The sequence below is a fragment of the Archocentrus centrarchus genome, chromosome 24 (assembly GCF_007364275.1).
Source record: "Archocentrus centrarchus isolate MPI-CPG fArcCen1 chromosome 24, fArcCen1, whole genome shotgun sequence".
Classification (NCBI taxonomy): domain Eukaryota; kingdom Metazoa; phylum Chordata; class Actinopteri; order Cichliformes; family Cichlidae; genus Archocentrus; species Archocentrus centrarchus.
The window spans coordinates 7,248,127-7,263,101 of NC_044369.1; the positions used below are offsets into that span (position 1 = coordinate 7,248,127).

The following is a 14,975-nucleotide window of genomic DNA, read 5'->3' on the forward strand; positions in this document are numbered from 1 at the left end:
GGTAAATAAACACCCTGGCTTTTCATATTATCTTCCATCACAAGCATGTGCAGCACTGTGTTGCCATGACCGATAGTGTTACATTAACCAAAGGAATCCCATATACGTGGTCACAAAAGTATCTTATTACACAGTCGTTCCCAGGCATGACAGCTCTTCTAGCAGAAACCCTGATGTGTGATAATAACTGCTCTTCTTCCATATATTCACATCAGTGGGCTGAGATGGTGTGTGGGTGTTGGTGGCAGGCTGGCAGATGAAGAAAATCATGTGGCTATTAATAAACTGCTTTTGTAGTTGGAAGAAGTCAGATAAAGTCAGATAAAGTTAAATGTGGCTGGCTCACCTTTAGCATGAGGACTAAACCAAAATACAAACTGAACAGGAGCAGAGGCATTTTTATTTATACTACTCCAAAAGAACTTGCATTCACCAGCTTTCTCTGTTTCTCAACTCTGCTGCCTATACGACTAGTAGTAAATGAACTCTTGTGGTAAACTTTAATAGAGGAACATTTATCTTTGGATTTCTACTCTTAACACCTCTTTGGTTTTTATTTTAATTTGTCACATCTGTATGAGTCTCTTCATCCTTTAATCATCATTTCTTGAAATCTCCTGACCAATAGCGTGGTCCTGTCAGTAAGGACCACACAGGAGGTGGAGGAGGAGGAGGAGGAGTTTAATACAGTAAAATGATCAAAGATCAAAAAGAAAAGCAGCCACAGGTCCAGATATGAAATTAATATTTAAATGGAAATCTTTTTTCAGTCAGATTCCATCTGCAATGATATGCTCAAATTCACACTCAGACTGTGACACACTTGCACCACAACTTATGAGAGATAATTTAGATGTTTGCAAGCCAGCAAGCAAATATACACATCTCTACCATGCCTCTCCTCTCCTCTTCTCTGTTCACCTCTATCCCATCTGTTATCTCCAAACAGTCTCCATTATCTCAACTGTAATTGGGCCAGGTTTGTCTCGGGATTGGCTCTTTGTGCATCCTCTTGTTATCCTTAAAGCAAGAGCTCATTTAGTGCAGTAATACATTTAGCAGGTGTTACTTTGCTAGTCATCAAGCTCCAACATCACTGCCTTTTTGACTTTGTAATGTGTGCATTCATGTCAGAGGAATGGGAAGGCAGATATATGAAACAGGCTAAGACTTAATGTATGAAAGCATATATACATATATAAATGTATATACAGCACAGAGTGGGTAATTGTGTCCATGTATGTGTATAGAAGAATAAATTAAAAAATTATATATATATATATATATATATATATATATATATATATATATATATATATATATATATATATATATATAGTGAAGGCTGATAAACATCTGATTAACTTCAATATCGTTGTATTGCAAAGCAACCCCCTAACTCCAAACAGAAAAGAGGTAATTTTCCTTTTTTCCACCTAGGTCTGCTGCCAACAAAGTGGCTAAAAAAATTCCATCTCACTCGAGGAAATGGGACGACGGAACAAGATAAAAGGTATTTACCAGAAAGACAAAAGATCTTGTACCACTGCAGTGTTAGTGATAGCTATCATGTGACAGTTTTCATCTTTCCTCTGTGGTAAACTGGCAGAAGGTCAGGGATATTGAACAGACAGGTTGCCAGAAGTTTGGCTTTGTGGATTCCCAGGCATCTCAGTTTGGCTCTTGTCACTGAGCCTATTTATAGCCATTCCAAGCTCCTCTGATAAAAATCTCCATCCGTCTGTGAAAATCAAACCCGCTTGACCTTTTTCCAATTCTAGTCATACTGCACAGAGAAGCAGGGGGATAATCTGAAGTTAAGAGAGGATTGCTGATAAATAAGAATGGATCCCAACCTGGTTTGATTGATTTTTCTCAACTTCTTGTTCACTGTTTATGGTTGCTTTGTCAGTTATTTTTCCCTCCAAATGTAACCTTCTGTCCAGCATTAAAACATTCTACATAAAGAGGCTGTAAAAGAGCAGAATTAAAGTTATTCTACCAAGGTGATGTAAGTGCTGTGCACCTTTATTAGGAGCCATTCAACACTTACAGCCTGAGCAGTTAAAGAATATAATAAAACCACCACAAATTCTATATAGAAAATACAATACAGGTTCTTGGGCTCAGATAACATATTACCTCAATTTAGTGCAAAAAAAATAAAAATAAATAAATAACAGAATACATAAAAAGCCCAGCTGATAGGAAGCACATTGCTGAAAAATAAGGTTCCAGTTAAACCTCAGGGATATTACTTTGTGCAGGAAGCATAAACATTAAGGAATCAGTTTCAGATGCTTTGGTGATTTTTGCTAGTATCCTTTTCATTACTTGTAGCATGAGATAATGTCTGGGCATTCTCCTGATCAGGCAGTGATGGTCTCCTGGGGATCTCCTCCCAGACCTGGATCAGAGAATCACTGAGCTCCTGGAAAGTCTGGCACTGTGTGGTGGTGTCAGATTCACCAATTCATAACATCTCTAAGAGATTCTCAAATGCATTTAGGTCTGGCAATTGTGAGAGCCAGTCAATGGCATCAATGCCTTCGCCATCCATGACCTGCCTAGCTGTGTGCCATGTGCCGTCCTGCAGGAGCTAGACTACCTCTGAATGTGCTACAGGTACAGTCTCATACTACCAAGTTGCTACAAGGACACTAGCAAAACACAAAACTAGAGAAAAATCAGTCAGGACGCATAAGGAGAGAGCAATGGTCTGTAGCCACTGCCTGCAAAATGGTTCCCTTTTTGGGGGTTGCCTTGCTGTCACCTCTCCAGCGCACCTGTTGTAAATGCTAATGCTGCTCTCTCTGTTGAGTAACTAAAACTGCCATAATCAACTTTTCCCTTCACAGATACCAGACTCCTTCATTTTTCCTTGCAAAAACTTGGGAGTTGCCAGTAAACTACTACCTTTGTTAAAATAGACACGGCACTTTCAGGCTGACTTCAGAGTCTCTGTTACACTGAAACAGTTGTGAGAAATCACCACTGTCATTATATCCAAATGATTTGCTGTAATGAGGACTCAACCTCTTTGTGTATTTGAAGGACTAATGTGTTTATTATCGTGTGTGTATAAGCCTGCGGTCACAATTTTCCTTGGTGTGTGCAAGTGTGTGCAAATCTGTCTGGCCCTTTTCTAAAAGGTTAATGAATGGGGAGTCACCACAGAGTAACACTGAGGTTCCCCCACAGCCGTGAGCTAATTGGGACACTCTTTCACTTTATGGTTAATGATGTCAGGCAGCAGCCTAGACATGGTGTGTGTGTGTGTGTGTGTGTGTGTGTGTGTGTGTGTGTGTGTGTGTGTGTGTGTGTGTGTGTGTGTGTGTGTGTGTGTAATGTCAGTTTCTTTTTGTCTGCTTACCAGGTTTTGGCCAACAACATGCATAATTTATTATTTCATTTATTTCTTCCACATGCAGGATAGAAAAATATATACAGCCCTAAAAACAGAACATTTGTGAAGCTGTTATTTTGTGTGCTTTCTTGAGACTGTAGGAAGGTGTTGATTCAAATTTAGAGATCTTTTTTTAGTGGTGTTTTTGGATTTTTGGTATATTGAATAATAGTGGTAGGCACCTCAGGCTGTTTTTTCCCTTAGCTGAAATTACAGGTATATCTCAGCATTTTATTGTTTGGTCTGATAAATAAAATCAAAGGTATGAGCAGGTAGCACCCTTGCAGTTCATACTTGCCAACTAAAAACACTCTCCATTGTTAGAGTTTCAGAAAAGCACTGCACAGGCTGTGGACAGCATTATTGATCAGTACTGATCATTGGACTGTAAAATCAAATGCTGTTACAGTGTTGTCATTGGGCTACAGATAGTGATTTTAGCAGCTCATAAAGTCTTAAAGTGAATAATTCCTGACAGCACTGGTTTTGAAACAAACAATCATACATGTCCTTACAGAGTCAGAGAAATCCCTCATCAGCCAGCTGCACAGAAAAGTTATCAGACAATTAAAATGAACTCAGCCGATGTGCAAATGCATGAAAACAAAACAATGTCTGCTTGTTATTTTTGACCTACATTTTCTCAGCAGACCCGAGGAAAGAGAAGAAATAAAAAACAATGCTAAATAGTGTAAACTAGCCTAAAAGCAACAGAGCATATTTCAGTTTTCAACATAAGAGTGCATTTTAGAAGAGCTGATTAAACCTGTTTCAGTCGAAATATGACTTGTACTAAAAACATTGATTCTGGCACTAAACAGATGGTTCCACACATGCACTGCAGCTCTGAACTTTTCTAGACATTACCTGTCACAGGTGTATGTGAAAACACTAATATCTGCCTTCAAGTCAGGTTAGCCATTTAAAGGAGACTTGACTAAACCTGAGAGATTGCCAGTAGAAATTCCAGGTAATGTTCCAATGCATCCATGAAAATAAAGAAGTGAGTGGATGTCATGTTCTGTCTCATGCATGCTCTACTCAGACAGCACCCACACCTATATAGTACTACTGTACAGTAAATGGGAGTATTTCCGGTTGTGAAAAGGCAGTTCACGCAGACTACCTCATGCTGTGTGCAAAAAGTGAGAAGGGGCAACTTTGGACAATGCACCATATTACATGTCCAGACCCTGTTTAAGTGAAATTTGCAAAAGATTGCGAAGTAATTGTTTTTAATTAAAGAGTAACTTGGTCATGATTGTGGTGTAGTTATGGATTACTTAACTGTGTATCCATGAAGTGTGTCACGTCAGATTCATGAACATTTTTCCCATTTTAAAATGAATGAAAAAAGATTGAAAATATTTAGACAAAGTCATGGATAAATGAGGAGTTAGAATAGGTCAGCCAGCTGAAGTGGACAATGTGGCTCATTTTGACAGTGGCGAGGAAATAGGCTTGTTGCAGCAGTAGAAACTAAAGAGCAAAACAAAATCAGAAAACAGGGGAAATTAAATACAACACAATCAATAAAGCACTCTGACCTGTCATGAGTGAATGAATGCATGAGGAAATGACAGACTGCTGTACAGTCAGAGATACACTTTATTGGATTTGTACATTTGGGTCTCGGGAGAGTTAAATTGTCAGCATTGGAGTGTGATTTACACAAAGCCTTTATGGTAAAGTGCCATGAAAAAACATTAGATGAATGACACTGAGCCCAAGAAAGATTGATTATACACAGATAGAGGAAGGGGGGATGTGGAGTAAGGGGTTACACGCTGAGGAGGACATATCAGGGCTAGAATTAGCTGTAACTTAAACTCTGTCTTATGGGTAGGAAAGCAGTGGGAAAAGTAGGAAATGCATGCATAATATACAACCCAGCGCTGTAGAGAAGGCACTCTGAGTCACTCAGAACAACTTTATTGTTTGACCAATGAGTTTCAGCCTATAGCATTCATCAGGGTCATCAAAAATGATATCGCAGACAGCAATTTAAATGTGCCACTGTGCTGTCCACCGTGGTTAGCACTGCTGTCTCACAGCAAGAAGGTTCTGGGTTTGAATCCACCATCTGGCCGGGGCCTTCCTGTGTGGAGCTTCCATGTTCTCCCCATGTCTACGTGGGCTCTCACCGGGTACTCCGGCGTCCTCCCACAGTCCAAAGACGTGCAGTTATTGGGGTTAAGTTAACTGGTGATTCTAAATCGGCCACAGGTGTGAGTACTTCTCGCCCTGTGACAGCTGTGACAGGCCAGAAACCTCTATTCTGTTTCCACTCAGAGAATGGCCCAGAATCAGTAATAAGGCCCACATACTCTAAAAAAAAATAGCATGAGGTAAATCCTACATATTACTTAAGCCTTGATAAGGATAAAACTTTAATGATCCCAATGGGGGAAACTGGGTCACTGCAGCAGATAAACAGTAACATGACACAACCAGGATTTATAGAATTTTGCTAAAAATAGAGGAGGGGCAAAGCGGAACAAAACATCAATGGAATTCCAGACTCTTCAGGACAGCATGAGAAAATAAAATCTAAATTACACTATAATTAAAATTTGCACAGTGCAAAAGTAACTGAAATAATGGTCATGCACATCTCATTTAACCTAAACATTTATGTAGAATGCAAACCTTTATGGGATCAATTATAGGATAAAACAATAAAATAATGTAGAATTATGAATCTTCTAAATGTTGTGCATGCTGAGTGTTACATTTCTATTTACAGCAAAGTAAGCCCTGAATATATTTCCTTTATAATTTTCCTGGCATGGTGTAAACCAAAAAAACAGAAAATAATTGACAGAATAAAAAAATATATATAAAATTCATCCAGTTTCAGCAGTAACATGTTTATTTTAGGCTGATACTTTTGAATATTTTGGAAAGTTTTTGAAAGCAATAATGAGAACTAATCATAAACATCTTATGTAAGATTCATACTCTATAAGCAGCATCTTCAAATTTAAAATTAAATCACTCACACTTCACTGACCAATCTCGCCTGATTTGAACTGACAGAGCACAACTCAAAGCAAGTTTAAAAATAAGCTTCCAAAACTCTACTGCTCATTGGGTAGAAGTTATTAGTAGTAAATTAGCACATCAAGGATCTCATGAGGCGCACGGAGACACAACGAATCAGCAGATGTTTGCGTGCATGCTCAGCTGTTTAACTCATAGCTGTGTCACCACACGGCGACCCCAAACTGTCACAACTTTTTCTGTTGCGTCGCCTCCTTCAGGACTAAATAAGAAAAGTTACAATTTAAAACTGTGACAAAGTTGCATATGTTCTGGTAAACTTCTCATCTTGTTTGTGTACAGTCAAGCTCAAACCCGCAGCTCTCCTCCTGATTTCCTGTTAAATTAGCCGAGTATCACACAGGTAGATGTGAGCTTTTGAACCTTATGTGGTTTGACTTTCATATGAACGTGGTACCATGATCTCAAAAATGACAGATTTAGACTGATGTCAAAGGAGTTAATTTTATAAACACTTAAAAGGAAAGAAAGTTAATCTGAAACTATTATGTTGTCACCATGTGTTTAATATTATTTTTATTCATTGGTTCAGCCTTGAAGAAATTAAGGATCTTCTGTTCTTCCCTGTTTTGCCTCATTGTACATCAAACACCTTTGTCTTTTGTAAAACAAGAAAATGAAAGACCTAATCTTAGGCTTTAGGAAATGTGACAACTAGTTCAGAAGATGGCACCTTTTGTCTGAACCCACCCATTATTCTTGTGCTCACAAACTTAAAATAGATTAAACTGAATAAGACTTTAGTTTAGTTGCAAATACTTTGCTTGCAATAACTCCATCAATCATGTGACCTAATGACATCACTAAATGTTTGCATCCTTCCTTTGCTCTTCCAGCTTTCACCACAGCCTCTTTCAGTTGTTGTTTGTTCTTTTTGGGGTTTTTTTGTTTTTTGTTTTTTTGCTAAAGTCTCCTCTTTAGCAGGTAAAATGCTCTATAGGGTTTAAGTCTGGAGAGTGCCTAGACCGGTCTAAAACCTTCCACTTCCTGCCCCTGATGAACTCCTTTGCAGTTTTGGTGTGTCTTGGGTCATTATCTTGCTGCATGATGAAGGATCTCCCAATTAGTCTGGTTGCATCTTTCCTTAAACTGACAGACAAAATGTTTCTGCTTACCTCTGAGTTCATTGTACTGCTGCCATCATGCACGATACCATTAGTGAAGATTAATGAGCCTGTCCTAGAAGAAGCCACGCAAGCCCAAGCCACGGCATTACCTTCACTGTGTTTCACAGATGAGCTCGTATGTTTGGGATCATGAGCAGATCCTTGGCTTCTCCAGACTATAGCCTTTCCATCACCCTGGTAAAGATTTGTTTTTGTCTCATCAGTCCATAACACTTTGTCCCACAGTTTCTGAGGCTTGTCTCTGCACTTCTTTGCAAATTGCAGCCTGGCCTTCTGGTTCTTCTTGCTAATTAGTGGTTTGCATCTTCTGGTGAAGCTTCTGTATCCAGCAGTAGATTGTGTTTACCTTCCTGCCCTCTGGAGGTTGTTGCTGATGTCACTAACAGCTGATTTAGGGTCTTTCTTTACAGCACTCATCAATGTTGAGTTTGACATCTGTTACTTAATACATCAGTGTGTGCGTGCGTGCGTGCATGTGTGTGTATATATAAACAGAGAGAAAATGACTAATAAATTAACTCAAGGAAAAAATCAGCATATCATATAAAAAATGATCATTTCTATTTCTAAAATTTCTATTTACCTTTGTACTGTTGCTCAACTCAGCCTCAATAAGATGTCTTTTATTCCCTTTTCTCTAGCTTTCAGTCATGTCTCATAACTTTCATAAACAAATGAAAGTTCATTTTCTAAAAGTTGCCACACTTTCACCAAACCACACTCTTTATTTAGCAACAGCATAAATGCAAGGTTACTGGGAACCCTGGAAAACCAACTAAGTGAGTTAATTAAAATATTTTTGATCTTTAAAATCAAGGGGGTGGGCAGAAATTTAATGAGCAATTATTATTATTTATTAATAATTTTAGACCTTTTCCAGGCAAAATATAATGGCTCACTGAAGTTAATACATTTGGGTTTTTTTTTTTTTTTTCTTAGACTGATGGTTGAAAATAAATAAATATATTTTTTGGCATCTCACTAATTTCTGATGTTTTCTTTATTTAAAAAAAAATCACCAGCAGCCTAATCAACTTCAAAATTGAATATTAACTGAAATTTTTTAAACAAAAAACAGACAGACTTGCTTTCTTTTGACACAGCAGGACAACCAGACTGAGGCCGGTTATTTAAAATTTCCAGAAAAAGCAAACGGCTTCCTTTGTAGAATCAGTTTCACTGAAACACCTCCAGCCATGACTCTGCTTTTACAACAGTATGTTAGTCACAGCTAGAGAGCTATGTCCAATTCAAGAGGGTTTCAGAAGGTGATTCATGTATCTGCTATAGTGTCGGAGCATATTTGAATAAAAAAGATTTGCAGCAACAGATGGCAGCGACAGGACCAAAGAATATATAAAATAGTCTTTAAAAACTTTTAAAATGAGAGTTGTCTTTAATCACAAAAGCTTCCAGCTGGATGTCATCATCTTTGGTCATTACTTCGGTCATTACTCTGATAAAAAGATGGCACTTTACTTGAAATGATGCCCGTATGACACTAAAAGCACAGTGTGAGAGCATGGTAATTACTATGATCAGAGCAGGCTACACTAACATCAGCTGGTTTGCATTGTGTGTGTGTGTGTGTGTGTGTGTGTGTGTGTGTGTGTGTGTGTGTGTGTGTGTGTGTGTGTGTGTGTGTGTGTGTGTGTGTGTGTGTGTGTGTGTGTTTTGTTTTGTTTTTATAAACCTTTACCTTGTGGCAGAACAAAATACATCCAGACAGAGCCGGTAAAGTGGTGAGTTGAGTTGTTAAGAAGGTGCTATTTGAAATTCTGCAGACACTAAGTTAGACGGATACAGACAGCATTCATTTTTTAGCCCTGAGGGGCTGCTAAGAACAGCCAGAGGCCAGCTTCACACACATAATCCAAAAAGCCAATCTGAACATAGACTCTGATCCAGTCACACTGAGATTCATATTTCCTTGGACACTTTCTTGTTCTTAAAGGCATCGTTAACTCTTCTGGCCTGCAGCAAAAGAGAAGCTAAGTCCAAAACCTTGATCTATGGCAAAACTGCCCAAAGGCGAGTCCACCACACACACACAGCGGGAGCCTGTTGTATGTACCCATAAAAAAAAAAAAGCTGTCCTTCATTCTTTAAAAAATTTTTCCCCACATTTTCCACTGCACTGAGTTAGCTCAGAGTTCACCCTTCTTCCCCTTAACATACACACTCAAATAAACACGCAAATTGAACACACACTTGACAGACACATGCATGCACCCTTAACAAGCACACAGTGCTTGACTGGCCATGCATTCCCTCTCATGCCCAGTTACACTCTGTCAGTCACTCAAAAACAACATGAAGCAAAGAGACTGATTGATTGACTTCCTGGCCTGATGGCAGGAAGAACAATATGAAAGGCTCAGGGCTGAGCCAAACAGCAGCCTGTGACTGCTGTGTGACTTTTTAAAAAAAATCACCTTCATTTAGAAGTCAGTCACACACTATGGAACGAACCTTTTCTTCTGTAAAGAAATCAGAAATGAAACAGGGCTTAAAGTGGACAAAGTGGACTGGGAAGATCCTGAATAGCATTTGGGCACTTTCAGCTAATGGGTAATTAAATCTAATAGTTCATTTTTCATGTGACGCATCCTGCTGTTGCTTCCGGCTGACGGCATGGCGATCACTCAACAAAACATAAAATACTGTCATCCCACAGTTCTATGTACACCCTCTACACATCCTTTTTTCCTTCTCACCCCCCCGTCATGTGTCCATGCATGCTGAAAGGTGCAGAGGCCATATTTTCCAAGGAAAAAAACTGAATGTGTAATAATTTTATTACACTAAAAAAGGAGAATAAAGCAGGGTATACTTCAGCATGTGACTGACAAGTTGCTGCACTGTTAGCGCCTTATCACTCAGTTTCTAGGTCAGATCTGCCCATCGGTTGTCACATCCAGTTTGGGAACTCTAAGATGGCGACGGCTAAAACACGGGCACTTAAGTCTTTAAAATTAGTGATGTCATGGTGGCTAGATCCATCTTAAATATCCAATGTGTGACTATGGTGAAGATTCTCATCTGCACATTTGCATGTCATTGATGGCAAGCAAATGTGCAGCTGAGAACTGTCATATATATTTTTGGTAATGAAGTCAGGAGCACTTTTCTGAGCAGTGTTTTCTGTGAAACCATTTTCAAATAGTTATTTCTAGAGAACTCTTTTGGGCCAAATAGCTGCTACTGTGACATCAGGAATGCAGAATTTCAAAAGTGTAGATGAAGTTCAACATCAAATTTTGAGAGCTTGAATTTGCTTCAAAATGTGATAGTATGGCCTGCATTACCATATCTGAAAGCCCGCAGAAAGAACAGTTTCAAAGATAGGGGGTTGAAATTTGTAACACAGATTTCCATACATGAGTTGTACTCTATACCAGGGATCCTCAAATCCAGGCCTCGAGGTCTGGTGTCCTGCAGGTTTTAGATGTGTCCCTGATCCAACACACATGATTCAAATGGCTGAATTACCTCCTCAGTATGCAGTCAAGTTCTCCAGAGTCCTGCTAATGACTTCTATATAGGATTCTTTATCCCTCAAACCGACTTCCTTTTGATGAGTTGACATGGAATGACCCATGTTTGAGTTTGTGCACACTGATAGTAGCATATGTTATCTTGTTACCTCTTTGTTTTTTAGAAACTGTAAGGTGTTCTTCATCTGACCTCTATATTCAAAAATAATCCAGAGTAAGTGAGTTTGCATTCACATTCACAACAACTGCTTGTTTACTGGTGTGTGGGCAAAGAGATCAGGGGTAATTGTGCTGCACACACCTCTGCAAATATAGGCAATCATCAGGGATTTGACTTATGGTGGCCAGTTGGAAAATTTAACATATTGTCCAACCCTAAGATAAAACCAGTCAAAGTTCTTTTTTTTATGTATTTAAACATCTAAATGCTAATTGTTCAGCTAATTAACTGGTTTGACAATATGTGTCAATGTAAGTACAGCTATCGAGGAGCTGCTGCTCAGTCAGTTGATTGGCACCTCCACGTCGTTTTTACTGGCCGATTCAACTTTTTTTTTTTTGTCCATAGGCATTCTCCCCCAGCTGTCATCTGAGTCCTTTGCAACCCTATAAATGTCAGGTCAACTCAACGTCATTTCTCCAACATCCACTCTGGTGCAAGAGGATGTTTTCTCTGGTGAACCTGTCAGCTTTATAAGGCTGTTAAAATGATCAAAGTCCCTTTTAGAAACCCTGAGAGAGAAAAGGCAATGGAAGGAGAGAGAAGAAGAGCTGCGAGAGTGCAGAGAAACATGCAGACACACAGTCAGACAGGAGGTGATGGGGGTATAAACACAGAAGCGGACTGAGTCAAAGTGTACAGAATGCAATAAGAAGACATATTAGTCCTCTGAGAATGACACAACATGGTAATCAAGCCAGGCCCTACGTTGCTGCCTTTCATACTAATTGTACTTTGTACCAAATCTTAAGCCCCACACTCGGAGTGATAATGACTGCTGCTAAAACAAACATGATGTAATCTACAACCTCAAACTGGCAACAACAAACAGAATAGCAAGCAGGTAACTCACTGAAGTCTGACAGAAACTTAGAACCACTAACTGGCTATTTACAAAAAGATTTCTTGAGGGGAATACAAAACAAATATTCCCATCCCAGCTGCCATGAGGTGGGGCACACCCTGGACAGGTCGCCAGTTTGTTGCAGGGCTGATACAGAGAGACAGAGACACTCGCATTCATACATAGAATCACCAATTAACCAAACTCCAGTAAGTGCATGTCTTTGGACTGGAGAGAACCCATGCAGACACGGGAAGAACATGCAAGGTCCACACTGAAAGGCCCCAGCTCGTGGATTTGAACCCAGAACCTTGTTACTGTGAGGCAACTACAGTGCTGCCAGAGGCCTTAACATCACTTCTTTAATGTTACATATTATGCACAAAATAAATGTTGTAAACTCACAGAGGAAAAAAAAAAAAGAGTGTAAATTATCAATTTGAAAAATCAAGTGTGTTGTTCATCAGTAACTAAAAACATTCAAAGATGCATAAATCTTACACGTCATTGGCAAAGTTTTGTTATTCCAGTGACTTTTTTGCAAAGCTGCTGAGATCTGAGAGTTTTCAGAATTAGCTTCAAAAACTAATAATAGTCAGTAATCATCTTTTATACAGCAATGTTTCGATGATTTTACACATTAAAAACACACTGCAGGAGTTTTACTCTGATTGCATGGGCTACTAGTGAGACACAGTCTAACAGTAATAATGTGTGACAACAAAACTAAAATATATTGACCACTAATGATACAAGATATATTTTCCCTGCTGGATTTGTAGGTAAAGTAAAAACACTTCTGCACATGTTTTAATATTATGTTAAATCTTTAAAAAAAATATTATGACAATTTGCTGTGATAATCCAATTTACCTGTAAAATTCATGTAGTCTAATCTAATTTGGTTTGATCCAATGAAATTAGAGAATATCACAGCAAATTAGAGTGGATCAGATGAAATCTGCTGGTGCTTTTCACATGTCAAAAGCAAGAAAAGAGATAAAGGGATGTAATTTTCACAAAGCAGGAAAAGGAAGCAACAAATAAGGAAACAGAGAGATCAAGGCACTTTAATTATTTGTTCCTTTTGATGTCATCTACTTTAAGTCCATGTGATTTATTCAAAGAGTTCAGAAAGATTAGTAAATAAATTACAAAGCCCTGACTTTCGCTCAGTGGGAGCATCGCTCCCTCGTAGCACATTTGCAGGACTCCATTTTTTATGAAGAACTTCGAGTGTCTTCTTTGATTTGTACGTGCAAAAAGGACTGTCTGCAGACCAGTGGTGTGAAAAGCAGCAGTCTGATAGAAAAGGAAAACTGCTACATCACGACATATAATGGAGGTACAGTCATACAGTGCAATGAAAAAATATTTGCTCCCTTTCTGATTTCTTTTTTTGGATAGCTTTTTTCCCTTATTAAATTAAATCATCATTTAAAGACTGCAGTTTGTATTTACTCTGGTTATGTTCGTCTCATGCTAAAATTCAAAATGGAAGTGTGACAAATATGAATAAAAATCTAAGAATTCAGGAAGGGGGCAAATACTCTTTCACAGCACCGTATACACGCTGGTACTTGCAAAAGCGGTGTTCTTGTATATTTCTACACGTAAGGATGTATTTTTAGCGCAGATGTGTACCTTTTCTTAGAGAAGTAAGAGAAAGAGATTTAATTTATTCATAAGCCAGGTTCCTCTTAATGCACTGTAAAATTATTTTACACACATTCTCAATGCCAAAGTCACAGACGTGGAGAAAACAAAATTCTCCTGTGGCCTTCCATTTTTGTCCAGAAGTCACAATATATTTCTCCACTAAACTATAAAAATTAACATTAACAGTAGCAGCCAACACATGAACCCATGACATCTTATTTATTTACTTATTTAATTGTGCAAATCTTGGAGTGATTACTATTTTGAATGATGGTAATCAACATTCCTTTTAAAAGTGTATATGGCAGCTGAGATAGGCTCCAGGAAGGAAGGAAGGCAGGCTGGATGGATGGATGGAAATGTAAAGTTTTTTGTTTTTTTTTAAAAAGGTTGGGTTGGCTGTGCCGTAATATTTAATCAATTGCAATTACCGTATTTTTCGGACTATACGTCGCTCCGGAGTATAGGTCGCACCAGCCAAAAAATGCATAATAAAGAAGAAAAAAAGGTAGCACTTTCTATTACAGCTCGGTAATAATGTGGTAATAAGGGGGTAATAATGGGGTAACAAGCTGGAAACAAAAGGTAATAATGGGGTAATATACAGGACATTATCATCCAATTACCAAGGTAATTACCAGCTAATATCCAAGTAATACCACTAGTAACAACAGCGAAAAAGCTGGAAACTGAAGGTAATAATGAGGAAATTTAACGGTTATTGCCATCCAATTATCAAGGTAATTACCAGCTAATATCAAGTAATACTGCTGGTAACAACAGCGGTTACAATTGAGTAATATTCCACTGAAATTTATGTAAATGGATCGTAAGGCCCCCAAAACTGATGGTAATGCTGTGGAAACAGAGATATGCCCATGAGGCTAAACCCTTTAGTAATAGTAGCTTAAAAATGTGGTAAAAATATTGTATGGAGATAGCAATAAGGAAGTAATGTTTATGCATTTAACTTTTCATAATTTTTAATAAATTGTAATAAACGCAAAATTATGAAGTAATATTGGCTAATGTTTTAACATAATAGGATGGTATTACCATGTTATAAGGCTTGAATTAATTATACCTTAGGTTCTCAGCATTCTGCTTTGCTTAATAGCCTAAATATTATGCTTAATGCTTTGGCTTATTAAATGGAAAT

At 38.3% G+C, this 14,975-nt stretch overlaps 1 protein-coding gene across 1 annotated transcript in view; it reads right to left on the minus strand.

Moving 5' to 3' along the window:
* The window catches only part of LOC115774118 (exostosin-1), a 287,477-nt gene that overhangs the window by 195,155 nt on the left and 77,347 nt on the right, over positions 1-14,975 (minus strand). The window lies entirely within an intron of this gene.